Genomic DNA, 26,354 nt, shown 5'->3' with positions numbered 1-26,354 from the left:
CTTCTCTTTATTTTCCAGCTGTTTTCTGATATGAGGTTCACGAAAAATTTCTCAGAATGTTAAGGGAGTGCTTTATAGAGGGTGTAATTTCACCCATCTCTGCAGTGACATTTCCCATCCTTCAGGACAGCAGAGGTGAGCCTCCTCTTTCAGCAGCACAATTTCAGGTATGTAACCACCTCTGAGCCACTAAGTTGGAAGTAAAAGAAATGCAAGGCAGAGGGAGCAGAATGGGCAGAAAGCTGAGTAATGCCCCAGGCTTGGCTTGTAGCTGCATGTTGATTTGCATGTCTTCATTGTGCTGCTGTAAGGAGGTGCAATTTTTCTTCTGCACATTTCCTAAAAAAACAGTGTTATTGACCTTTGCAGTTGGTTCAAAGTGGGAGGAAAGGTTTTGTGGGTTTCAGGTGTGTGTGTTTATCTGCCTCCTCTGAAGTCTGACTGCTCTCTTGCAGTGAAATGAGCCCTGTGTCTGCTGAGCCGTGTGTCACTTCAGTACTTCCCAATACCTCCTTGCTGTCTTAATCTAGCAAAGTTGTTTTTCTTGAGCTTGGTTTGTTTGTCAAGTGAAGCATCATGCATTGCCTGGAGCCAGGATGCAACTCTTGAAACCCAATAGTTTACAAGCTGCTTCTTCGGAAAGCTCAATTTACTTGGGATGAGTTATTCTGTAACAATATTTTCTTTCCTGTTTATTTTTTCTGACAGATCTCCTGCTTTCCCCATGCCCTGTCACATTAAACCATTTATGCACAAAGTAAGCAGTTTGGGTTTGCCCTTGTGACTTCACTGGAACCAGTTGCTTATTCCTATCACGATTCTGCCAGCAAGTGCTTCAGCAAAAAAAAATAAATTGCAAACTACCCACTGCAGCCACTGCATTTCGGTGCAGTTAGAAGTGCAATCACATCCATATTTTAGGTTAATGGTTGGATGTGTGAATGCTGAAAGCTCTCTGAGTTTCATCTTGTGAAATGCTGCAGTGCCCAGAGCAAGGCTCAAGTCTGAAAGAGGCCACCCCTGTTCAGAGGGAGCCACCAGCTCTGCAGTGGTGCCTTTCCACAGAGGCTGATAAGGGTGTTGTCACAAGATGCACTCAGCCACGGAAGAAAAGCGAATCTTGAAATCCAACCAACTCATGGCTGAGGCTGCCCCCTCTTTCTTTCTTCCATGGGCTCACAGAAACATTTATTTCTTCCTTTGCAAGGGTGTTGGAAGCATTCTCTGAACAATAGTTTCTGTTCACTTTCACAGCACTCAAAATAACTGGAACGCAAGGCGTCCTTCACAATGTTTGGTTTGTTTATTTTTCCTCTAGACTGCCATCTCCAAATGTCTCTTCAATCTATTATATCTTAATATTTAAGCAAAGAATTACTCATGGAACCATCTTTTTTTTTTTTTTTTTGTCTTGAAGGCAGTCCCTGTTACTTCACAGCATGGAAACCAAGTGGGAAAGTAATCTATGCAAATTACATGTGCTTTTCTGGTTGAATCACGTTCCCTTCACTCACAGTAATGAGTCACTTGGCATAAAGTGGACTGTTACTATGAATGGAGAAAGCACATCAGGGCTTTGCTTCTTAAGAATTATTTCCACTTGCTGCATCTCATTTTGGCCTGGAACCACAAGGGGTGAGACTTTGCTGTCAGCTTCTCTGTATTTGAGGGACTGGAGTTGCTGGGATTTTCACTGGTCCCAGATATGGTTAAGTGCTGGTGCTGAGGGTGGTGCCTCATGGGCAGTCATCAGAGCTGTCTCACACAGTTCCCAAATACTGGCCACGTAGTCTTTTCCTGTAGTAATACTGAGACTAAACCAACAACTGGCCTTGGTGAAGAGGAAGGCAGAAGTGAGTCCCACATATGTCTGAGAAGTGGCTGCTCAAAGTGCAGCCTGTCTGGCAGAGGGACTGATTCCTGCCAAGTCAGCTGCCATCTCAAAACTGGTCCTGTTCATGTCAGACCTCAAGTAGGGCAACCCAAATCAAATCATCATTCTGGAAGACGTTTTTTTCTTGTGTTTTTTCCTATATAGTAATTAACCCAATGACCAGATGGTGAGCTGTGGTGCTTAGACTGAAAACACGGGTGCCAGAGAGCTTGGATTTCCTGCTCTCAGCTTCATCAGCACTGCAGCAAAAGCAACTCCCATGGGCATGACATGTTACACCTCCCCTGACCTTACACAGGCTTACATTGCTTTTTCTTGACTAGAATACGTAATTCTTATTTATTTATTGTAATGGAAACAGACAACTGACACTGAAGTATTATGACACTGCTGATTGATAGTTGAATGACAAGCTGCAATGTCACTTTCTTACGAGAATAACTATCCTGAATTACAAGGGTAGTGAATTGAAACACATCCTTTAGAAAGATGCCTAATCCCATTTTTAAATCTCTGAGTGATGGTGAGCCTGCTATCTTGTCAAGAAAGGTCTTTAATTGCCCTTACTGCGAGGATGGTGCATCTTATATCAAGTTTGGTTTTAATCTAATGGCATTGACTTGCCTTGTGACCTTGGAAGAGAAGGGATGGATCAGTTGTTTAAGGCTAAATTGATCTTGGAATTTATGTAGTAATACACCTGCTCTGGAGAGCCTGCAGAGCAGTTTTGAACAGGTGAACTCTGAGCAGTTTCAAGTTCAGCTCTTGATTTTTGTGTGTACTTTGTAAGTATCACCTTCCACTACCATTAGCCTGGGGTTTAAAATTTGTTAAGCAGCTGGTCTGGCCTTGGTCTGTGCAATGGCAGGTAAGACACTTGATCTGGCCTGCGTCTCCTTTCTGTGGCATGATTGCTTCCTGAGACTTAGGAGGAGCGTTGGGGATGAACCCCTGTGTGCTTGTGAAGCTGTGCTGTCATGGTGAACATCTGCAAGCCCCAAGGAGTATAAATGCCACAGCTATGGTTTCCCTGGAGTGCTGCTCTGGTTGGAATACCCAGTGAGATAAAACAAGCCCAGTCTGAGTGACAGCCCAGGTGAACTGTCGCACATCTGTCATCAGAGTCGCATTTCATTAATTAGGAGATAAATGACAATGCCATTAGGAGTGTATTGAGACCAGTGAAAAATGTTCCAGCGTTGATAGAAATCACATAAAATAGCAGTCACTGAAATAGCTTGTCAGGTCTGCACTGTTTTTGACGTGTTACTTAACATTGGGGAGCCCCTAAGCTTTAAAGCAGCATCTCTCTACCCTGATCTAGACAAATTGCTTTTGTACCTTGATCTAAACAAACTCTGATCTCTTTGCTGCCATTGAACTCACCTTGTCTGAAACCTAATCTGACTACTTTATTCTACCTCTGTACTGGGAATTCACTCTATCATTAGCATTTCAATCTATTTAATTCACTGAGGGTCGCTGAGCAATGTAACCGAATCCACACTAAGCTACCACTGGCAATTTAGCTGTCAGATAGTCTCACCTTCTATTTTTAGTTGCACTCAAATTCCTTGCTTAAGGGGGTGCACACTGAATTTCTGGATTAGCTTCCCCCTGACCCCTCTATTGTATCACTGCCAGTCATGTTTAAGTTAGAGCCCTGTTTACATTGTTCTGTTACACTAATTACAGCTTGTCGAAGGTGTGGACAGTATTCTGGGAGACTTTGCTGACAAGCCAGTAACTCTGGGATTAAGCCCTTGCATTTAGAGCTGAGAGAAGTCTGTACTACTGCAGTGAAGAAAGTCTTTGCTAAGGACACTTGTTAAACTGCAAAGCCAAGACCTCCACAATCTTATAAACTAATTCTTTAGGCTGGATGGTCAGTCTCATCTTTGACTCTCCACAAGGTATTCTAGAGTTCCAGATGCTTACACTTGGGTAAGGCAGGAATAGCATTGCCAAGGTTCATACCTTCAGAGATAGGAGGTTAGGATAAGGCATGCAGCTGCACCAGTTCTTTCCTAAAGAATTATTTCAAGCAGCTGTGCTCCCTGGCCTTCTGTGTCTTTTCAGTTATTTTCTCTTGCACAAATTCCACTACATCTTATTTTTATATTTATTTTCTCCTGGCACAGCTGTCTCCCCGAGCTCTATGTTCTAATGACCTTCTTAGCAAGTACAAATGCTGTGGTGTATATTTAGTTTTGAACCAGCTTATGGCTCTTCTTAGGTGCAATTCAGGGCAGGAAGCAATTTGTTCCTGTTAACAGAGCTGTGTACACACGTGTGCTCTGCCTGTGTTAGTTACACTTTGGTTGCTTGTTGAACTTGGTTTAGCTCTGTATGCCAGTCACCTTGAAGTCTAATTTAAAAATTAAGCAATTAATGTGGATATTAAGCTTTAAAGAAGCATCTCTCTACCCCGATCTAGACAAATTACTTTTGTACTTCAGTCTAAACAAACTCTGATCTCTTTGCTGCCATTCCAATGTACAATATATGTGTATATGGGTAGAATGCAGCCTTTATTGGGATGAAAGCAGCCAGGCTGGGCAGCTAAGCTGCAAAATTCTTGATCTGTCTTGTGACTTTGTGGTTACTTTACTTCTCTTACCTTCTTCAGGCTTCAGCTACCATCCAGTCTCCAAGTCCTGAAGCTGTTTCCTGTGATAGACACCCAGTGCATGCACCAGTGAGTCCTGCTCTGAGCTGGGCTGGCTCCTCTGGGGGCGGATGCTCCTCACAGGTGAGTGATACCAGACTGCCCTTCTTCCTCTGATTCCAGCTCTACTTGACTCTGAATCAATATTTTCCTGTGCAAAGGCAAGTGAAGAGCTGTGGCTGCTCCCCAGGAGGGTCATGGCTGGATATGGAATTGGAACGTTCATTGGGAGCCTCAGTAATATCCAATTCAGATTGCTGATGAATACATCCTGACTTTGGGCACATACCTCCTGTTAATACTAATGGGAATGTCACACATGAATGCTGGAGAATATTGCCCATTATTTTTGGTCTCAGGGCTCTGAGCTGAGAGATTCCCAGAGAAAAATGGCCATTTGCTGTACGTTGCAGGCTGCAATTCATTACACACAGTGCACGGTGACTGTTATTTACCTTACAGAACTGTAATGTGATAAGAAGTCTATGTAAGCCACTTAATGGTCTGTCTACCTTAAAGAAAATGTGTACCTGATCAGCCTCTGATTTATGCCACTTTCACCCCAGTGCAACTCTATTGGCTCCACTGGTGTTATCCCTGATTTATGCCAGTCTTAGTCGGACTTCATGAGTTTATGTACTTTATATGACTCATGTACACGAGGAGAAATGTAGTCTAATAAAATATCTGGCTGTGCATCGTAGCTGCAGGTTCTTTGCAGAACTGTTAACAGGAGTACAACAAAACCATGCTCTGCTCCTCTGCAGTGCCTATATATTTCAAGGGGTTATATCCCATATCTATAGAGATATAACTTAATGGTCTCATGTTTGACTAATGTGCTGCCTCGCTGGCACAGTGCAGAGTTAGAGCAAGGCAGCAGGCAGGGTAAACCTGTAGAATGAGGATAAGAACTTGAAACTTGACTGTGGTAGTTTGGGCTTTTTTTTCACTTCAAAGATCAAGTTCTTTGCCTAGAAACAAAGAACTCTCCGCAGATTTCATGCCTTCACTCTGAAAACAACTGTTCTTATCTCAATCATCTTGCTGCATCAGCACTTATGCTCTGGCTTTGAGGTAGGAAAACAGTAATTTTATTGTGTTTATATTGCAGTAACAGCCAGGACACGTAGTCTTAGATGCAGGACTCCTTGTTCCAAAAAATGTGTAAACAGACCAGGAAACTGCTCTCTGGCTCAAAGATCTTGTGCTCCTCTTAATGAGGGCTTCTCTGATCACCACTGCAGCTTTTATCACCTGGCCTTGTCTGCAAGGAAAGTGATCATCCCTCTAATCTCTGGAGCTGGAGCATCAGTCTGAGCTCTGGTGAAGTTGGAGTGATATTCATTACCACTGGTGAATTCCAGGTCAGCTCACCTTCTCTGGTACACCTGGCTCCTGATGGCCAGAGCTGACACCTGAGACTGCCCTGTAATTGATCCTTGTTTCCTTCACTGTCTTTCCTTTTAAACTTTGCCTGCTTTCCTGCTAAACTCTCATTTTCACCTAATGAATATGAGTGACAGGTACACTGAGGTATCAGATGTAAAATACAGAGGCTGGGTGAATTTCTCAGGGAAAATGTCAAAAACTCTTTGAGATTTATTCTGTACTGCAGAGACAGCATGATACCTAAGTCTCAGAAAGGTGCATTTTGGAGACACTAGTAATCCTAGACTAGTAATCCTAGTCTGCATACGTTTGTGGACAGCCTTTGCTAAATTGTGTAAAGTGAGAAATCGACAGGTTTTGCTGCAGTATTTCACCAACTGCATTGACTTGTTCCATAAAAAAAAAAAAAAGCTGCTAAGTTCTTAAAATGGAAAGTGCATCTTTCTTGGCATGGTAAAGCAGCAAGTTGAAGGCTTGCTCTGTCTGTACATAGCTGTAATTTATGTTTATGCTCTCGTAAGGGGTCTGCTTGCCCTTGATGCATGTGCCTAACTCTCATTAACATTAACAGGAGCTGAATGCAAACAGGGAGGTTTAGCTAGAATATTAGGAAACGTTTCTTCATGGAAAGGGTTGTCAAGAATTGGAACAGGCTGCCCAGGGCTGTCATGGAGTCACCATTCCTGGAGGGATTTAAAAGATGTGTAGCTGTGGTGCTGAAGGACATGGCTTAGTGGTGGCCTTGGCAGTGGGTTGGACCTAACAATATTACAAGTCTTTTCTAACCTAAATGATTCTATGATTAGCCAATGCTCAATTCCCTAAATGCTGCCTTGAGTTCTAAAGCCCAGACTGGGTTGCTGCCTCTGCAGATATTCAGTGCCTCACCACACAGAGCTGCTGCCCTCCCCTCTGGCCACAGAGCAGCCAAAGGAGGCTTTTTCCAGGGCTGGAGCACCGCAGCTATACTCCTGTTACACAGGCTGAGGGTTGTGCACAGGGGTGGCTGCTGGGAGGTGTCCGGCTTCCTTGGAAAAGCACCGCAGGAAAGAGATTCATCAGCAAGGGGTGTTTTCTGCTTAGCTCACACTGTAATGAGCCCAAGTCCCTGGGTGGAGAAAAGAGAGGTGACAGGAGGAGATGGGGGGACGGGAGGGGAACAACTTGTTTCAGGCAACAAATCAGCTGCTAACTCTGATCCAAAGCTATTTGCATAGATGAGGTTGGCCCAGGGTGTGTTGGAAATATAAGGCACTCTGTAGACAGCTGCCCAAGGGAATGCTAATTAGCTGCCAGGCAATTAATAATTAATCAGACTTTTGTTCATTGTGAAGACAGTGTTTTCTTTGGCAGCTTCATAACGCTCTGAGTTTGCCTTGCTTTTCTTTCACAGGCTGATATCATCGCGCTGGAACTAGGCTTTGCGGCAACTTGCTTCTCCCTCCCTCTGGCATCCAGCTCACCCTGGCCACATGTGCAGCCCAGGCCACGACCTCAGCCTTGGCTGGGCTCTGACGGCCCATTTCACAGTCAGAGGCTGGAAAGGGAGTTGCTGCTGTGCTATTTTTAACCAGCTGGACAGTTAAATAATTCAGAGGCAGACACACAGAGAGTGGTCTGGGCTGTGCCTGTGATCTGAGAGGGGAGAAGAGCATTGTATCGACCCTGCTGGGCTTGCTTGACCTTATCAAGCATGGGTTCTCAGGCTCTTTAACACAAACACGAAACAAAAACCAAATTTCCAGAAGTGAAATCCCTGCCTCACTGACGTCAGTGGGACTCCTGGCTCTGAGTGCAATGGAGCCTGGATCACACTTAGCTGCAAGGCGAGAACTGTTCAGTATTTCCTTCCTTTCTAATGCTGCAGAACTCTTTTTCCATGACAATAAAACCCAATTGTGGTGAGTAGAGAGCCCAGGATGGGGAGTGTCTAAATTTCTGGGGGAAAAAAAAGGATTAATTTCAAGAAATCTCTTTGGAAACAGGATGTCCCATGTACGGCCACTCCCCCTGATTTTGGACTGAGAGATGCCCATAAAAATATTTCCTCCCGTCACTCCGGACAGTCCTCTCCCCAGCTGTCCTGTGGAGTGGTTCACAGCTCAGTGGAAAGTTGACCCTCCCAGGGATGCCATGGAGAGCACAAGTCCTGCCAGCAAACCTGCCCACAGCCAGGGGAGGGAGAGGCACAGAATGGCACAGAGGGAACAGAGGCAACCTCCTCATGCCAGTGGGCCACAGGTCCTGCCAGGAGCCTGCTCTAGTGCAGACTTCCCATGAGATCACAGCCTCCTTTGGGGATCCTCCTGCTCCAGTGTGGGGTCTCCCACAGGCTGCAGGTGAGTATCTGCTCCACCGTGGTCCTTTATGGGCTGCATGTGAACAGCCTGCCTCACCATGGTCTTTGTTCATCACAGGCTGTAGGGGAATCTCTGCTTTGCTGCCTGGAGCATCTCCTCCCCCTTCTTCACTGACCTGGTGTCTACAGGGCTGTTTTTCTCACATGTTCTTGCTTCTTCCTCCAGCTGCAGTTGCACAGGCATTCCCACCCTCCACACTCTCCCCACAACCTCTTCTTAAATCCATTATCCCAGAGGCTTTACCACCGTCGCTGATGGGCTGGGCCTTGGCCAGTGGTGGGTCCATCTTGGAGCCAGCTGGCACTGACTCTGTCAGACATGGAGGAAGCTTCTGGCAATTCCTTGCAGAAGCCACCTCTGCAGCCCCCCTGCCACCAAACGCTCATCATGCAAACCCAATACACTTGTCCTTCTAATAAAAGGCACAAAATCAGTCTTCAGGCACGAGGGAATCCACAGAGGAGCTCAACTTTGAAAGACAAATGCGCAGCAAACCAGGCTTCACTGATCCTGCTGTTAATAGGACTGCTTGTTTCCTTTGATTCCTGTGTGTTAGCTCAGCTGTGTTTTGGGACTGAACAAGATCTTTCCACTAGTTCAATTTCAAACACGTGGTAAATGACTCTGTGCCTGGAGCACCCAAGGTTCCCGGGTGGTCTCTGTGCAGAGACCAGAGCTGTTCCTGCTGCTGAGATCAGGCAAAACACAGCTCCCAGTTCCAGCACAACCAGCACCCGCCGAAGCCCAGCTGATGTGAAGAGGAGGAGGAGGTCAACAGTCCCTTGTGCATTCCACATTTAAGGTTCTCCCCGTGTCTCCACGGTGCAAATCACCGCGACATTTGCTAGCAGAGGCGTGTGAAGTCTTGTTAAAAGAATGTGGCTTGTGATGATCCTCGGTGGCTCGAATGAATAATTTGTGGCCAGGGTGACTCAGGCAGCACGGGCTGGCAGCCAGCAGCCGGGCAGAGGAGCCAGGGCTGGGCAGCACGTTCAGACAGTGTGTGCTGAGAGCACAGCATGTTTGAAAGGCCAGCTGTGACCCCTGTGAGGCCTGCGTGCTTCTGAGAGCCCATCAGTAGAATGCCGGCGAGGAAAAGGAATTTGGCGGCAGAGGTGTGTTTCTGTAGCCAGAAGTATAGGCAAGTGGGTGGGAAGGCTGGACAGCCAGAGTTCACATTTGCAAATGGAAGTGATGGTGCACTTGAAAAATGTGACTCTGGGTTCACCAAATCCCACTTCTTTTTCTACAACTGAGTGATGCCTGTCTGTCCTTCCTTCTGAGCTGCAAGAAGACATTCCCTTGGGAGGCAAAAGCTCTGTCTGTTTGACAACGCATGCAAAATAGGATGCTATGCCCTGTACAGTATGGAAGTTCAATTTTCAGATAATACAGAATTGGGATGTCTTATCTAATGCTGCTGGCGGGCTCTCCTGAGAGTCTGCACAGCAAAATTTACCTGCTTAGTATGGTGAATTTAAATCACCAGAGCCAACTGGCAAAACTCTCCTGTGCAGAACCTCATTCTGGTCTAAAGTCCTTGAGTAATTATTCTGTAATAAAGTCACTTAAATTTTAGAATTGAGTGTCCATGTGGAGAAATTATACAGGCACGGCTATAACAGGATAATTATTTTGTTATAGCTATGTCAGTCAATTTCTCAAGGCGTCAGTCACATGGGAAAGTTGAAATTATGTATTTTTTACAGTCTACAGCAATTCTTTATTTTTTAATGTCCATTAGTGCTTGACTAATGCTGAATGATAGTGGAAATTCTCCAGAACAAAGACAGTGCTCAGAGTTTCCTCGTGGTTATCAAAGGAATTTGGATCTATTCTGTGAAAACTAATATGTAATGAATTGGCAGTGATTGGGGGTTTATAGCTGAATTGACTGGGAATTATGAAACCGCAGTTTACTAAATTCAACTGAAACAGCTGAAACTCAGAAATTTGTAAAGTCCCTATTTATGTGTTGAGTCCTCAAGATTGTTTAAGAGTACACACAAAACCAGATTAAGATAAAAAATTCTCTTATTCCAACACAGTGTTGGATGTTTGATATTTCAACACAGGACTTTATGACTAATCATGCCGATTTTGGGGGTGTCTGAAACAGTTCAGTTCCTGAGTAAGCTGTTGCAAGGTATATGCATTATGATTCATTATAAACTGTGGAAGAAATAGTCTTTTAGGATAGAACTGTACCTGTCAAAGGATAATAGCATATATGATATTTCTATGGAGATATGCCATAGCTAGCTTGAGTCTGGCGATTAAAGCACAGCAGGAATTAGAAGCCTGGCTCCCCTCAGAGCTGTCTGTTGAAATGCTACGTGGAGCAAACAGGTGCCAACTGAATTTGTTGCAGTCACATTTGAATCTGAGTTGAAGAGTTACCAGAATGAGGAAGGCCAAAAAATCTCAGTGCACATGAATGCACCGTGTGGTTCCTGCACGCCAAGCTGGGCACACAGCAAACTGCCTGGGGAGCTGGGGCTTCTGCACAAGGAAGCAGACCTATACATGCTTAATAGAAAGCGTGACTCAAAATGAAACCTGCTGATGGCTGTCAGCTGTCTTACAGCAAAATGTTACCTAATTACATGTAAAACATCTCCTTTCCTGGAAAAGGGGTTGGGTTTGAGGTGGAGGATGCCAACAGGCGTATCCAGGTGGAGATGCCAGCTGGGATGTACACAAGGGCAAGAACAGAGTGTGGTCTGTAGGGCCAAGGCTGCAGGCATGGATGGCCTCTTGGTCCCATCAGTGACTCCCTGGGCACAGCCCATTTGTACCAAGGATGCTTCTCTGTCAACCTCTCCCAGTTTCACTGAGTCAGAAGGGAAGAACTCTCCTAACTCAGCACTTCTTGTTGTCACACAACCCCACTAGATCAGGTAGGGCAAACCACCCCATTTTGATTTCAGTTTATCTCCATACACTCACCTCTTTGGTTCTTTATCTGAATTTGGTTTTGTAGGCTGCTAGGGGAGGCCCATTTTGCAATGGGCATGAGGATAAAAAAAGGACATCTGCTTCCAGGGCTGCAACACAAAGGCTTAATCATGTTTTAGAATAACTGGAGTTATAAACCGATGGGGCATTTAAAATGTTATCTAGTTCCAAACATCAAATGTTCAAATTCTGCCTTAAGGGGACATTAGCTGATTATCAAATCACAATGAGATTCTTATAACTTTATTTTAATAAACAGTTTTCATAAATGTTAACATTTTAATGGATGATTACATTCATATTTAGCTAGCAGATGCATTCATGTTGATTGATGTTATTTCCATGAGTACCAAAGGAATTGAATAATGACTTGTCACTTACGGCAAAGAGCCGCTCTAATATTTTTTAAATAAACAACGTTGTTTGCGGCGTTCGGTCGGATGGATGGGGTGAGCTGTGGGTTCGGGGGCGACCCTGAACTGGCGGGGAGAGCCTACAGCAACACCCCGAGCACGGGGGCACCGCGGGGAGCGGGGGAACGGGGAACCTCCCGCTGCCCTTCAGCGGCTGCCGTGTGCCCCTGGCCCGGCCCGGGCAGCGCGGAGAGCCCAGTCGCTCTGAGGGCTCAGCCGGTGTGAGGGCTCGGCTCGGGCCGGGCACATCGGAGAGCCCAGCCGCTGTGAGGGTTCGGCCCGGGCCGGAGCAGCCGCGGTGGTCCCGGCAGCGCGGGGCGGCCCGGCCCGGCCCAGTGCGGTGCTCTGTCCCCCTCTGCTGGCGGCCGCGGGGCCGCGGGCGGTGAGGGCGGTGAGGCCCGGAGCCGCAGCCCTGCCCCACAGCCGCGGGGCTCCTGCGCCCTCCTGGCCCGCGGCTCCCCAGGGGCAAAGCCAAGGCACCTGCGGCCGGTACCGCCCCGGCCCGGGCTCGGGCAGCTGGTTCGGACCCGAGCTGCCCGGCAGGCACATGTGTTCCCAATAAAGAGCAGATTTGGGGCATATTTGGCTTTGCAGGGCAGCAGTGGCCAGAGTGTGGCGGCCCCAGAGTTCCCATGCTGTGCCCAGCTGGTGTGGGGAGGATAGGCCGAGGGTGAAGAGGTACAGAGCCCTGCCAGATGGGAATTCCATGGTGGGGAAGGACTCAGGAACCCTGGAGAGGGGGTTCCATTGTGATGAAGGCATGTGGAACCTGTGCTGAGGGGTTCTGTTGTGGAGATGCCTGCACAGTCCTGCTGTGAGTTCCTTTGGGACGAAGGTCAGCAGAACCCGCTGCGTGATCCCCATTGGGATGAAGGTCAGCAGAACCCACTCTGAGGGAGTTCCATGGGGATGAAGCCTGCAGAGCCCCACCATGAGGTATGTGGCATCCAGGCTGTTTGCTCCCAGAGCACTGGGGGTTTTGCAGTGCTGTGTTAGCTAGGATGGTGGATGAAGAAGAGATGACCTCTATTTTAGGGTCAGTTCTTCATGGCTAACTTCTGGATGCCTCACCAGGAGAGCCTCTTGGGGTTTTATCCTTGTATAATTCCTGATGGTTGAGTTTTTTTCAAGAGACCTTTGATGGTCTGTAGTCCTTCTGGGCCTTGGTGGCTGCTGTGTGCTCTCAGTGAGACAAGAGGCTGTGCCTTTAAGAGGCAGAATTAAGCAAGTGTGGTTTTTGCCTGCTTTCCAGAAGTAGTTATTAGGTTTGAGGGATCGGTTATCTGATCCAGCATGACAGATGGATGCAGTGTTTTTGTCTATGATGACTAAACCTATAGAGATTGCATAAATAACTTCAAGGTAAGTGCTCTGATTTCATGCTGTGTTTACATGTAGGTGTGCATATATACGTTAAAAAAAAAGCCCAAACCAGCAAAACCAACTCAGAAAATCTCAGTGGTGATCACCTGCCATAAATGGCTTAAAAACCTTTCCCTTTTTGCATTTGTGTCCTGATTTCTCTCTATGACTCTTGCTAACATAGCTGTGAGTTTAGCCTGCTGTCCCTGAACTGTCTGAGACTTTCTGGAAGGCAGCTCCAAATTCATTCCAGCCTGATGCCTCAGAGATCCAGGAGAGCTCTGAATGCCAGCAATGATGCTTTCTGCCCCAGCCAGCGTTGGCTCAGGGTGGGAGGGTGATTCACGGGATGGCATGTTCCTGATATCTGGTACCCATTTGTCTGGTGCAAATAGCTCGTGTTGCTTAAGGTGTTCAAGTCCTGCTTCAGTGCCTGAGGTCGAAGATAGAGCTTTGCATATGCTGAAAGTATCTGGACCTGTCTGGTAAGTACTAGTTACATGGCCCTGGTTAGCAGCCTGGTTGTTTCCAATGTGATTTTATTTTACCTAACTGTGGACCTATGTATCTCGTGCTTTTAAGCATTTGACTCCTGTCATGTATTTCTCTGCAGTTATACTTGCATTATGTCTTTTCCTGGTGATACACTGTGGCATTTCTGCTGCTCGATGAACTCGGGCACTATAGGCTGTGTCTGGATGTGAAGCTGTGTGCCTCTGAGGATTGGTGTGTGTTTAGCAGGGAAATTTCCTAGGTCAGCAGGAAATCTTGGGCTGTTGTTGTCTGCTTTAATGAGCAAAGGTACCTGCTGAGACCCCTGCTGAAAGCAGTGTACCCTAAAGCGTGGTTCAACAACAAAGTGCTCCTGGGAGAAACTGCAGACATCCAGAATCACTGGAGCAGTTCTTAATCTACTGAAGATCCCATCTAATGCCGGCAGGCTGCAATTGCTGTGTGGCAACTGCATTTCTGCAGAGGGAGGAGTGTCTTGGGGGACTGAAATGTCCTTATAAAGAGGTTCCCAGGCTGACTTCTGGGACCAGCTTCTGCCATTGCCATTTTTCTGTAAACAACCACCTAAGCTGCTTGGAGGTTGAGTTGCACTGCGCTTTGAGATAATTCATAAACAAATACCAGTTGAAACAGAAAAAGGAATTTCTAACTGTTTATAGAATAGTTTGCCTGTGGGACCAGTTTCTATACAAACAGTTTTTACTGAATTTTGTGATGTTCACATCACAGGGCATCACTGATGATCTTTCCAAGAGTCATTAACAAGTCTTAACTGCTCACTTTAAATGGCTGCTTTTTGTCATGAGGAAAGGTAGGCTTTTTAACAACTAATCAGGCTGTCAGTATGGTGTATGTGTTGTGGTTTGTGTGTTTGGGGTTTGTTTGTTTCACCCCTGAAGGAGTGTCCAAAAAACAACCAGTGGTGCTGGATGGGGGAAAAAACTCAAGAGGGGTATGTTGGCCAACCATGATTTCCAGCAGACATGGATATGGGCTTTCTTAGGTGGTGGACAGGGTAAACTTAATACCCAAGTCAATCAAAATAAGTTGCAAACTAAACTATAACCTCTTAAAGGAAATACTGCACTGAAAAAAGAAACAAAATCCCAACCAAAAGTCACGGGTCCCATAGCTAAGAAGGAGTATGGTGAAGATAAAAACTTGATGCTGCAATCTGTTGTGGACAATTTGGCTGTGCTTGCTCTGATGTACGTTTGAAGGTAGCAGGTGCCATTTTGATCTCAGACTTTCTCTGTAAAAGCAAACATTATTAAACAAATGCTGGCCTGTATTTCTCCCATGCAAAGCTAGTCACGTTTTGGGCTCTCCAGAATGTCCACATGGCAGATCTGCCTGTGCCTTGGAGCCTTTTCTGATGGATGCTTTTATAAAAGCCAACTGCAGAACTCCAAACTATTTCCCACACACTTGAGAGGGATTAGCTAATGCTTCAGTGCCGTGCTTCAGTGATGAAGAACAATGTTGTCATATTGCTGGCAGAGTTAGCTTTGGACTGGAAAATCCATTGAGCAAGGAGTGTTATTGGTTCCTGGCTCTGCTGTACCATTTCATGGGTGCTCTTAGGCAATGATTGGCCTTAAGAGGGGATCCCAAAAGGATTTGTACAGCATGGAGATACAGCTCCAGCCCTCGAGATCTCTTCTCAGCTTCTGGCTGGTTCTTGTGATTCTGACACAAAGTGGTCTGTGGCTGGAAAACTTCCTGAATGTATGTGCAGACTTCTTACTAAGAAATGCCTGCTTTCACCACAGTGAGCTGCTTTGTGCTCAGCCCCAACCTAAGGAACCTAAAAAAGTGAACCTATTCTAGTCCTTGTGCAAAGCCTTACCCATACTGAGCAGTAAGTAAAAGGAGGGTGGCATGAAAAGTGACTGCTAAGCACCCAGTCTTCTGGGAACCAAATTTTATACAGATAGAAAATAGGAGAGGACTTGCTGTCTTACACTGTAGCACTTGTCATCCAGAGCAGGGGTCCCAGAAGCTGGTCCCTAAGCCACAGGAGTCTCCTCTCTGTGAAGCAGAGTGGTCCAGCTAGCTAATGCCAGGTACATTCTGTTTCTTATCTGTGAGTTGCTTTAACTCTGTAGTTTGTGTTGGCTGTTTTTGACATATTTTGCCCTGGGAGCTCCTCAGCTCATGGTGGCCAGAGGTTAACTCAGCTGAGAGCTGGATTCCACTGAAATGTGCCTACTTTCTCAAGACTAGGTTTGTGCTTTTAACAGATGTCTAATTCTCTTCTCCCTCTAGGCCAGGGAGGTTAATTGGAGGAAAGTGACTGTACATCGGGCCCAAGAGCCTCCTACAGAGATACTTGGCACAAATAAATCAGCCTATTTTTGATGAATAACAAGGCCCCAAAGGCTCTAGTTCTTGCTGCCTGCACAAATTGCAGGTATAAATTTCACAGCTGATCACAGGGACTCCAGAATTCAATTAACTCTCAGCTCATTTAAAAAAAAATGCTGCCTGCCTATTTAATTACGAGTGTCACTGATACTACACATGCTGTTCAGGAAAACTCCAATTAATAAAGCATTGCATCATTAATATGAGTGACGGCATGAAGCCTGTGACTCTCTGAGGAGTCTACCTTGACCCTCTGCAGTGACAGACTTGGGATTTAATGGAAAGGGGAATCCTTTTCTTCAGGTTTGGGTGATGCTGAGGGAGATCCATGCTTTGCAGGCTGTTCTGGATGCCCTGTTTGGTGGTTGGCATGTAAAGTAGTGCTGGCAACTGCTGATTTAGACCTTCTGCTGCTTGGTTAGCTTTCTGGGGTCTCTGATTGTGGGGATGGGGCTGCACAGAGACACAGGGGGCAAAAATTTGCAAAGATTAACGTGTAAGGCACGGCGAGAAGAAGACAGCAGCATTCTTCTTGCACTGCCTTTACCACATTAAAGTGCATTTCACTGCCAGGAAGGGTGTTAACCAAAGCTGTACAAATAACCACATCTCTGCAGAATGTTTCATTTTCAAGTGTTCTTGATTTAAATTTAGCTCAGTCTCAAAGATCTATCAATAAACAGACACGTTTCATTTTGACTTTCTAACGTGTCTTTCATTTTAAGCCCAAATGGATCTGATCTGGTTGTTCCATGCCTGTGCTTGTGCCTGTCCTGCTTCTCTCTTGATTTCACACCTTGCAGCTTGTGTTATTGGAAGTGGTCTCCATTTTTGCAGCTGCGTCCTCCACTTCAGGAGGGTGTCTGTGCCAAATGCCTCTTACCACAGCTGAAAGTATCAGAATGATACACAGAGGATACTTGGCCTTTTCTCCCAGACTGTATCCCTCCTTCCTTAGTCACTATGTGTGACCCACAGGGATCACAGACTGGCATTTTCTTTATTTGTTCCACAGACCATGTCCAGTTTGTCCCTCAGCTTTCTGAATAATACTGAATTCTGCTTTCTCTTCACACTACTGCTTTTTTTCTTCCCTGAGCAGCTCTGTTCCTGACTGTAGCAATCTTCTTTCCAATAGTGGCAAAAACAAAATCTCGCTGCTCTAGCCCAGAGGCAGATGTCACCCCAGATTAGATGTCATGGCTCCATCTCTGCTCTAGTTCCTTGCAGTTTCCTGGGATTTCCACACTAGTCACCAGTGCATTCAGGAAATGTGTGTCCAGATGTTGCTGCAAAAAGCTGGTAGTCACTTTGATTGCCTCAGCTTTCTCCAGTCCTTTCATAAACTGCTTGCCTGGTTGCCCCAGTCTGTTGTGCCATTGTCGGTCAGAGCTGCAGCTTTCCCTGCCTTTTTGCTGCATTTAAGCAGAATGTCTTCATTTGTTTTCAGGCACAGGGTTGTCATCCACCAAGTACCTGCAGGGCCACCTCTCTTGTCCACAGTATTGTCTTAAGACTAAACCAGAAGAGAAGCTTTCCTGTTCTGTCTCGTGCTTCTGCGTTTCTGGTCCATCTCTAGCAGCTACTTCAGTGCTGGCAGAGGGAGTGGGTGTTTTGTTCAAGTTTATTTTTGCACAGTGGCTGCACAAGCCTTAGAGCTGTTCAAGGGCTGTAGTTAGACCAGCATTTCTGACACTAGTCAGAGTTCAGATATAAACCTGTTCGCTGCTATCCTAGGACTGCTCCTTTCATGTTGCCCACTTTCATTTTGTACTGACTTTGTTCCCCTGCTGCTTCATCTTAAACTGAAACAATCTCTGTCCTGGGCCTGGAGCTATCTGTCTGTCTTGTACAGCCTGAGGCTTAACAGGACTCTTACTGCTGCCATGGGGCTTGAGCACTGCTAAAGCACAGCTCTTGGATTCAAACTGTTGCTTGCCCTCCCTGTGCAATGCAAGTCTGTGCTGTCAGTAGGGTGATGCTTGGCTGTGACCAAACTCTCCTGGGACTTGGCTGAGAGAACTGTGTGAAGTGACTGTAACCCACGTGAATCAGCAAGGTATGGTGGCTGCTGCTACAGCCCTTGGGTGGCAGCCTCCAGCCCTCCTGCTCCAGCTGTGCAAGCCCTGGAGACCACGGATTCCCACCTTGCTTTTTCAGCTAGGACTTGGTGGCTGTAGTGCAGTGCACATCTTGGAGAAAGTGGCTGAGAGTCAATGGAGACAAGGGGGTTGGATGCTTCTCATGGGAAAGCTGAGGTTGTTCTTGTTTTCATCCCCTGTGGGGCTCTTCTCAACTCAACTCCCTTCTTTCTAACTATTGTCTTTCACCTGCAAAATAAGGATAGCCCTGTAAGCCTCATAAATGTGTGACTTTTATTGGGAATAGCAAGCATAATGGTACAGCAGTTGCCAGTGATTGAGGAGAATTGGGCTCAAGTCCTTGTTTTGACAGAAGTGTGATATTTAGGCTGCCTGTGGGAGGTTTTGCCAACTCTAGAACCTGCTCAAACTGTTCTGCAAAGTTTTGATTGTTATAAAATGAAACTGCAATGAAAAAAAAACACGTGGCTATGCTTCCTGACCGGCTGCAGCTGGGCATAGAGCCTGTTGCCATTGGTTGTCTTGTGTGACTACAAGGCATTGACTTTCCTGCTGTTTGTCATCTTCTGGCTACCAGTGGGGGTGAGGGATGAGTAAAGGTGGTGAACCACTTTAATCTGTGCCCCTGGAACAGCACTGAATTAACCAGTGGAACTGCAGTGTTTATCCAGCCTCTCTGAAAGCATTGCTCATCTGCAGTGAAATTCCTTGTGATGCTGGAGGACATGGAATGAGAGACTGCAGCACAGAGATGTGCAGGTAACAGGACCTCCCCCTGTGAAAGGCTGAAACCCTCTAGAATTGCTGTCCCTAGCTTTCCTGGCTCTGAAGTTGGATCCATGTGCGAGCCTTGCGAAGTCAATTTCATCCTGAAAGCAGATTTCCTGCACTTAAAGGGCTCCTCCTGGCTGCTTCTCCATCCTTTCTTTGGAAAAGCAAACCCCAGAGCAAGTGAAGATGGTCCCCACCCTGACTGTAGCTGTGTCTTGCCCCGGCTGGTCCAGTCTTTGCTGGTAAAGGCAGCTGGGGACAAGGTGCTCCCTGTCAGCTGAGGTTGCTCCCTCACACGGGTACCAAGTCCTCCAGGCCTCTCGGGATGACCCTGAGCTGCCTTGTTGTCTGCATCTGTCAGCCTCAGGGCAGCTTGTTTGCTTTGCAAGGCTCAGCCCTTTGCTCAGCACAGCCCACAGGCAAAAGGCAGGACTGTTTTATTTGTCTGAGAGTTTAAAAAAAAAAAAAAAAGGCAGCTCTTTGTTCTCTGTGTAATAAACCTTGGCTGGAGGGAATTCAGGAACCAACTTTTGGCAGTCATTGTGTATTTTAGGGCTCAGTGAGCTGCTGGTGAAGGGACAGCCAGCTCACTTCCTCAGTTTTATTGAATATTAGGTAGGTATCCAGGGGGCTTCTCATCCATGAGACTGCTGTGTACTCCTCTTACAGGAGGCATACTCCCCATCCCAAAAAGGGATGTGCAACCATTTGAGATTTGTGGCCTCCTGTTTGGAAGGCTGATCTGAACTTGGAGGATGGGAACCCAAGGCATGTGAGTGCTGGCTTTCCTGAGGCTCCTAAAACTTCTGCTCCTGTGCTGAGACTGATCTCCAGGTATTTGCTTCTATTTTTGGCATTGTGTTCCAATCCCAACCTGAAATCAGATTTGAGTGGTTGAAGTATGGTTGAAGCCTGACCTCTGTGTTCCCTGAGTAGCTGCACACTTGAGCTGTGCATATATTTTTCTTTACATACCTGCTTATTCTAATTAGGATCAACCTCTAGATGAAATAAACCTGACTTGTGTACTTGTCCAAACAGTGAGGATTTGGGGTTTGAGTTTTGATGAAGTGTGGTGCATTTCTCTTAAATGTTTCCACAGCTCTGTGGTATCTGGTTCCAGCTGGGATCAATAGCAAAGGTGCCAAAATAAAGCAGGAGTGGCTGGTTTTGGGATTTTCCAAGCCTCACAAAGAAAATAAGAAAGTAAGAGGGCCTGTTGTTAGCTGGAGTGTTTTCTTACGTCACTGTGTAACAATCTGTCTTGAGGGAATCCAGCGGTCCAGACCAGCACAGAGCATCTTTTTCCTTCCAGGCCCTTTGGGAAACTCTGTGAGAATAATCAGGGGACTTTCTTTGAAATATGAATCTCTGTCTTGGAGGCATTTGGCCTCTTAGATAAATTGCTGAGGAAGGCACACAGTAAGACTTCTCTCTTTTTTCCCCCTAGTTCTTGTCTCTGGAGAGACAGTGAAATAGCCACCAAGTCATTCTGTTTGGAAAGAGATGTCACCCATTGTGGCTCCTGATGAAGGTCCCAGCTCATAGAAATATTGCTCACAAGAAACCTAAATAGTAGTTATTGGCATTTCAGAAACATGCATCACTGCACCACTAGAATGTTTGCCAACAAAAATGTTATAATTTTTCTGAATTAAATTATAACAACATTCCTTGATGGGGAGGAAGCTTTGTTTTGTTGGTTGTAGTGCAGTGCTTAGAGTTAAAAAGAGCTCTCAGCTTTTTCACTCCCTTTAGACTTCCCTTCTGCTGCCCTGGCTGTGGTTTAATTTGTGTTACCTGAAGAGTGCTGTTTTGGGAAGGTGGGTTTGTGTTCAAAGTCTCCTTGGTGGACTAAATAAATTAATCATATTACTCTATTTTACCTGTTTCTAGAGATTGCAAAACAGTCCCTAAAGATTGCAAATAAATAAACTGTGTCAGGGCCTTATCTTGAACAAATTTGACTTTTCTCTTTTGCAGAGATTGCATTCTGTAGTGTCAGCTTTGCAAGGGATGACAGAAACCAGGATCCCAAATTACCACGGCTTGTGGCTAATTCAAGTATTTCACTGTCAGCTGAAGCTGAATTTCCTCATGTTCTAATTAGGCATCTTAGCTGGCTGGAAGATGGGATGGTTTCACTGGAAGCATTGGCAGTGCACCTAAATAACCAGATTTGACATCCTGCTGTTTTCCCCTGTTGAATGTTATTAGATTTTGTGCTAATGTATAGGGGATGGAGGAATGGGGTGTCCTGCCCCAGCTGCAGAGGTGGGAAGCTGGGCTATGCTGCAGGCTGGGCTTTGGGGCTCAGCCTTGTTCAGCATTCTCACAGAAGCTGGAGCAATCCTGTGTTTGAACTGACTACTGGTATTAAATGCACTGATTCAGGAATATCTTGTGGTATGGAGCACAGAGGAAGGGGACATCCCCTGTGTTTCTCTCCAGCTGTTCTCCTCTGCAGACTTTTGCTTTTCTGTTGAAAAAGGAATGTGAACTTTGCCATGTACAACCAGAAATACTGGCTCAGCATAGGCTGCTGGGCTTTACCAGACTCTGGTGTTTTTGTTCTTCCGTATGACATCTCCTCACAGGTGGAGGCCAGCGATGCAGCCTTTAAAGACCTCTGCAAGACCTTTGAAAAGAGTGCACTAAATCAAACTGCGTGTGCTGCTTTGCTTAAGGAAGGCTGTTCACCCACACAGAGATAATTGTGGAGGAATGGATGCTTGCAGGAGATGCAGAAAGTCTCTGTGGGTCTCCCAGCACTAAAGCTGAGGTGAAAACACCACTCTTCTGGGAATGATGGGTGGTTCTGCCAGCCATGGTAAAGTGAATATCTGGTTGAATGACACAATACCTGGCTCAGTCATGCTGGTGGTGTTGCAAGCATACTCTTGAAAGCTGGACTTGGCACTGCTTGTTACCACCTCACCAACATGACTTGGTGTGCTCTGGCTCTTGGCACTGCTGCTGGAAATAGGGTGGAATAATGCTGCACAGCAAATCTTTTATAGCACAGTAAATATAGGAGGTGGAAAGGTCTTTAAATGGCTGATTGAACTTGCCTGGAACAGTCATGAAATTCTGCTTGGAGCCAGAGCAGGGTAAATAGCCTAGGTGTCCCTTTTTCTCCCTCATTCACATGTATTTCTGGAGGGGAAAATAATTCAGAAACCTTTCAGACTAAACAAAACTCTTTGACCTGTTGTTATAGCCTTTCTTCTCCCCTTAAAAAAAAAAAAAAGCTAACAGTTTGGATATGCAATAATTCACAAAGGCTTTTTGCCTTGCCAAAATTGTACACTCCACCCCCTGCTCCCCCAAATTCACTCTGCTCCATTTAGTAGAGTTTGCTGGCAAAGATAACCTGACTTCATGCTGTGGAGAATATTTGTTTCTTAATAGAAGATGGAGCAGAAGTGGAATTGTGCTGGTTGTGTATATTTTGCCTTCTCAAGATTAGCCCCAAGCAATTATCTGACTATGGACTGTGCCAGAAAAACACAACAGAACAATTTTAGCAGTGCCAATGAAAACTCCAGAATGTGCTGCACTCAAGAGTGTAATTTTAGATTCTGTTTTCAAGTAGTATTTCTGTGACATCATTGACTTCAGGAAAAATAATACCCCAGGGCTTGTTTTACAAACAGGATGGAGCTTTATGATTTGGCAGCTTTCCGTAGGCAGAAAGACAAACGTTCATCACTTACAAACCCCTGTATGACAACGGACTTTGCTTCCTATCAGCAGTTAAAAGTAATGAGGAAAAGTAAAAACTGATGTGGAAAGGGAGTTGGTAGGCACTCGCCTGCTGCCCTGAGGGCAGGGATGCTCAGATCACCTCCAGGAGAACCTGAGCTGCGTGAAGATTTGTTCTGGGAGTGAGAGCACTTCTGGCTAAATCCCCTGTGCAGAGTTGCCCCGGGCAAGATTTGGGAAATACAGTTGTTTCTGCTTGTGCTGCCTCTGGTCTCAGTTCACGACACAGACGTGCTCAAACCTGGTGTCGGGATGGGAAGGCTCTGCTGGTCCCCTGGGCAGGCTCCAGCTGCCTCCTGGAGCTCTGTCATTCACATGCAGCCTGTCTGGTGTGTGCTTGAGAGATTGGGATGTGGTGGTCACACTCCCTGTGTGCCTCACCCGGAGCTCTGCCATCAGGAAATGCTTTGAATTTCTCCACTGCTTCTTCTCAGGAGCTCTCTGTTGATTGTAGGACTGGAAGGGAGTCCCTTTTCTCAGCTTGTGTGGGACCATGTGTACTTGGGCAATGCTTTGCAGACCTCTAAAGCTGAGGTGCCATGGCATCTCTTAGTCACAAATTTTGTTCTCCCTGGTGGTATGGGTTTTCTTCATTCTAGTCCACATTTTTCTTTCTGCATTTGTAAGTCCATCACTTCGCTGTTCTGCACATACATTGCAGATTGGAAAAGGATTTTCCAGCCTGCAGTAAGTTGCTCTGTGTTTGACCCTTACTGGGCCTTTCCATTTTTCCCCCTACCCATTCTAGTAGTTTCCTGAACAGTCTTTGTGCTATTTTTTCTCCCTCCCTTCTTTTCTTTTGTAGGTAGATATTTTAGAAAGCTCTCACAGTACCTGCATCAGACACTTCCAGGCAAATCTAAAGCAAAATAAAGAAAATATAATGTCCATATCAGCTTTTTTTTCATTCTGGAAGGCTCCGTAAGCTCAATGGTGCCTTTGAGTCAGTGAAATAACTTGTGTCCCTTCAGTAAAGATTTTCTTATGAAAAAGAAAGTGTTCTCTAGCCTTGAGGCAATCCATACTGCGGTTTTCCTGCACCCTGTGCCTTCCAGCACATGCAAGTGGAAAACAGGTTATGTGAACACGGATGAATCGGTTGTGGCTTGAAGGCGAAGTGATGACACGAGCTCTGTCGGCAGCTGGTTGATTCAGCGTTCCCTCAGGAATTCAACAAGTTCGTAAAATCAGTCAGATTACACACAAATTTCTTTCACAATCAGCACCAGTGACCACCTCCAGTGGAGTTGCTCCCAGGGGGTGTTGGTGCATCTGGCACAGGATGGCTCTTCTGTCGCTGGACCACAATCCAGTTTGGCAAGACTGGGCACAGCAACCGTGATCCGAATGAGTAGACTCATTGTTTGCTGGAGTGGGGAGATGTAGGCATCAGGTTGCCTCTGATTGTGTGAACTAATAGCTCTATTCCAGAAAAACACGTATAACTCATGCTGATTTCCATGAAAGTGAGTAATTTGCTATGAGCGTGAACCCTGTCAGGGAGGGGCTGCATCTTCCCCTGAATGTGCGCAATGTCCAAAAATCTTGGGCACTGTTATAATATAAATAACAGATCCTCATAGTCTCATCAGCTCCTAGACTCCCTGGGGGAGCTTTGCATTCTTCTGTAAATATGAGCTTTGTGGGAGAAGTCTGATGCTACACAAGCATGTGAGAATTTCCTTCCCAGTTGGCATGAAAAGACTATAAATCTGTGGAGACACAAGCCCTTCCCCCTAGCCCTTCCTATAAAATTAATGGGTGTTCAGTTAAGCCAAAACAAAGAGTGGTTTCCCTCAGGCAAAGTTGTCTTTGGGAAAAAAAAAAAAAGACAAAAAAAAAGAGGCATTTTAGCATACAGATAGAAAACCTTGTTTAAATCCATGTTTAATAATGCAGTAAGTGTCCAGGGGAAAGGAATTGTATTTCTTGCCCTGCTTTGGGCTTTCAGCTTCCTGGGAGTAAAGGTTGGAAAATAAACAAGGGCTGATGCTAATGGAGATTAAGGGTGACCTTGGCCTGTGGGGTGACTGGCATGACCCTGTAGGGATTGAGTTGTTGGATAATGGAGACTTTCAGGCTACCTCTGTCAGGCAGGGAGGTCAGCTGTGTCACTTTGACTGCAGTTTTTTCTCTCTCCTCACTTTCTACCTTGAGGTTGAGGAGATGTTTTAGGGGATAGTGGTAGAGAGCTAATAACAGAAAGTCTTGAAAACTTCAGTTCTCCTCTAAAGTCCCTTTGGGCAAAGTGGTGGCAGCTGCTAGCATGGCAATGTGGGTTTTTTTCTGGTCAAATCCTGAAGAAGGTGATGGGAGGGTGGGGAGGTAACCACCTGCTCTGCCCCTGCCTGACAATAGATAGCTGGCATCATCTCAAACTCATCTGGCCTTGAATCCTTCCTGTCACTAAATTCTGGAGAAGGAACTATGCATGATTCTTCCTTTCCACTGTACCTGGTTTTATATTCCTCAGAGTCTTGGAAGAAATCAAAAGATACAGATCTCACTGGTTAGAAACTAGATGAGGCTGATAGCCCTGAGTACAAAAAAAGCAATTGAAGGATATTTTAAGTTTGTATCACTGCTTGGCAAACGAGTCAATGACGGCTGTCTCCAGCTTTGGTGGCAATGTGAAGCCTGCAAAATACAACCCACGCTGGGAGCTGAGATGCAAAATGCCTGCAAGCATATCTGGATATTGAAATGATAGGAGTTGTGAGCCGTTTCTTATGGTGTGGGCTTGTGTTTAATATCACAAGGAATTTTTTAAGACTTTGTGTAAATTTTGTTTGGTTTTGGAATATTCAGGTCTAAGTGGATGTTCTTATGGAAAGGGGTTGTATTTGTTTACTCATTTTGGATAGGCGAAATAATGCCTTGCGGGGCTTCAAATACTGTTCAATAATTTATAGCAATGTAGAGGTACAAACAATTCCCTAATAGAACTAAAGGCAGCTTGAGGGCAGGTGGGAGCATGGTGAATGAGGAGGTAACTGCACCCAGAGGATGAGAGGCACAGCTGCATTTTATGCTCGGTAATGCCCTGGGGATGTGATTATCTTTTGATAACAGAGCTCCTGTGTGCCTCTCTGCGCGGCAAGGGTTGGGAAGGTGCTGGAATAGCTCTTCAGTGAGCAGGTTTCCCTGCAGAGGATCCTTTTGAAAGCGTTTGGGAACCTGAAGCAGCTCTTTATGTCTGGAGAGGTGGACAGGAGAGGTCAGGGTTCTGGAAGGCCCAGTCTGTGACCCTGCTGCCTCTGCTCAGAGGCTGCTGTGTGGGTGGGAGAACAACACTATGGGGGGCTGCCCCATCCTCTTTGCTTCTCCCTTTTCTCCCAGTTATGACAGGAGAAGCTTGTCTGTTGTGCCTGGAGCCAGACAACTCCGTTTCTCTTACATGGTTGCCCTTGGGCCATTTCAATTCAAAACCCCTCTCTAAGCAGAGTGTGTGTGATGATTTTCTGCTCTTTCCCTCTCTCTCCATTTGCTCTGCAGCTGCTCTAAATGGAGCTCGCTGCTGGAAGTAGTTGCTGAGAGCAACGTGATACAGCTAGGGTTTCATTTTTGCTGCTGTAACCTTCTGTACCCTGCTATTGATGGAGTTTTGATGTGTTTGACTCCAAGTATGGGATTCTTCACCTTCAGGCACCAGTCCTGCTGGATCCCAAATGTGCTAATGCTCATTTACAGCAACATCAATTGGCACATTGCAACGGAGCTTTGATCCTACAGCGAGGGCTTATCTGCTAAATGACTGCAAGGGTGTTAGTGTCCCTAAGGGTTAGGCTC

At 45.9% G+C, this 26,354-nt stretch overlaps 1 protein-coding gene and 1 long non-coding RNA gene across 2 annotated transcripts in view; both read left to right on the top strand.

Moving 5' to 3' along the window:
* The window catches only part of LOC146430261 (uncharacterized), a 115,447-nt gene extending 103,734 nt beyond the window's left edge, over nucleotides 1–11,713 (top strand). Inside the window, exons 7-9 of the long non-coding RNA XR_014855310.1 lie at nucleotides 4,524–4,646; nucleotides 5,523–5,929; nucleotides 7,348–11,713. This is a non-coding gene — a long non-coding RNA (uncharacterized LOC146430261). The remainder of the gene's footprint in view (nucleotides 1–4,523; nucleotides 4,647–5,522; nucleotides 5,930–7,347) is intronic.
* A 701-nt stretch (nucleotides 11,714–12,414) lies between these two features.
* GALNT9 (polypeptide N-acetylgalactosaminyltransferase 9) overlaps nucleotides 12,415–26,354 on the top strand; it is a 355,464-nt gene continuing 341,524 nt past the window's right edge. The window contains exon 1 of the mRNA XM_085075745.1: nucleotides 12,415–12,621. The gene's annotated coding sequence lies outside the window, so the exon portion shown is untranslated. The remainder of the gene's footprint in view (nucleotides 12,622–26,354) is intronic.

This window comes from Lichenostomus cassidix, chromosome 15, assembly GCF_008360975.1.
Source record: "Lichenostomus cassidix isolate B80296 chromosome 15, HeHo_3.0, whole genome shotgun sequence".
In the NCBI taxonomy this organism is placed as follows: Eukaryota; Metazoa; Chordata; class Aves; order Passeriformes; family Meliphagidae; genus Lichenostomus; species Lichenostomus cassidix.
The sequence above is the reverse complement of the archived record's forward strand: the minus strand, read 5'-3'. Positions and strand labels throughout refer to the sequence as shown.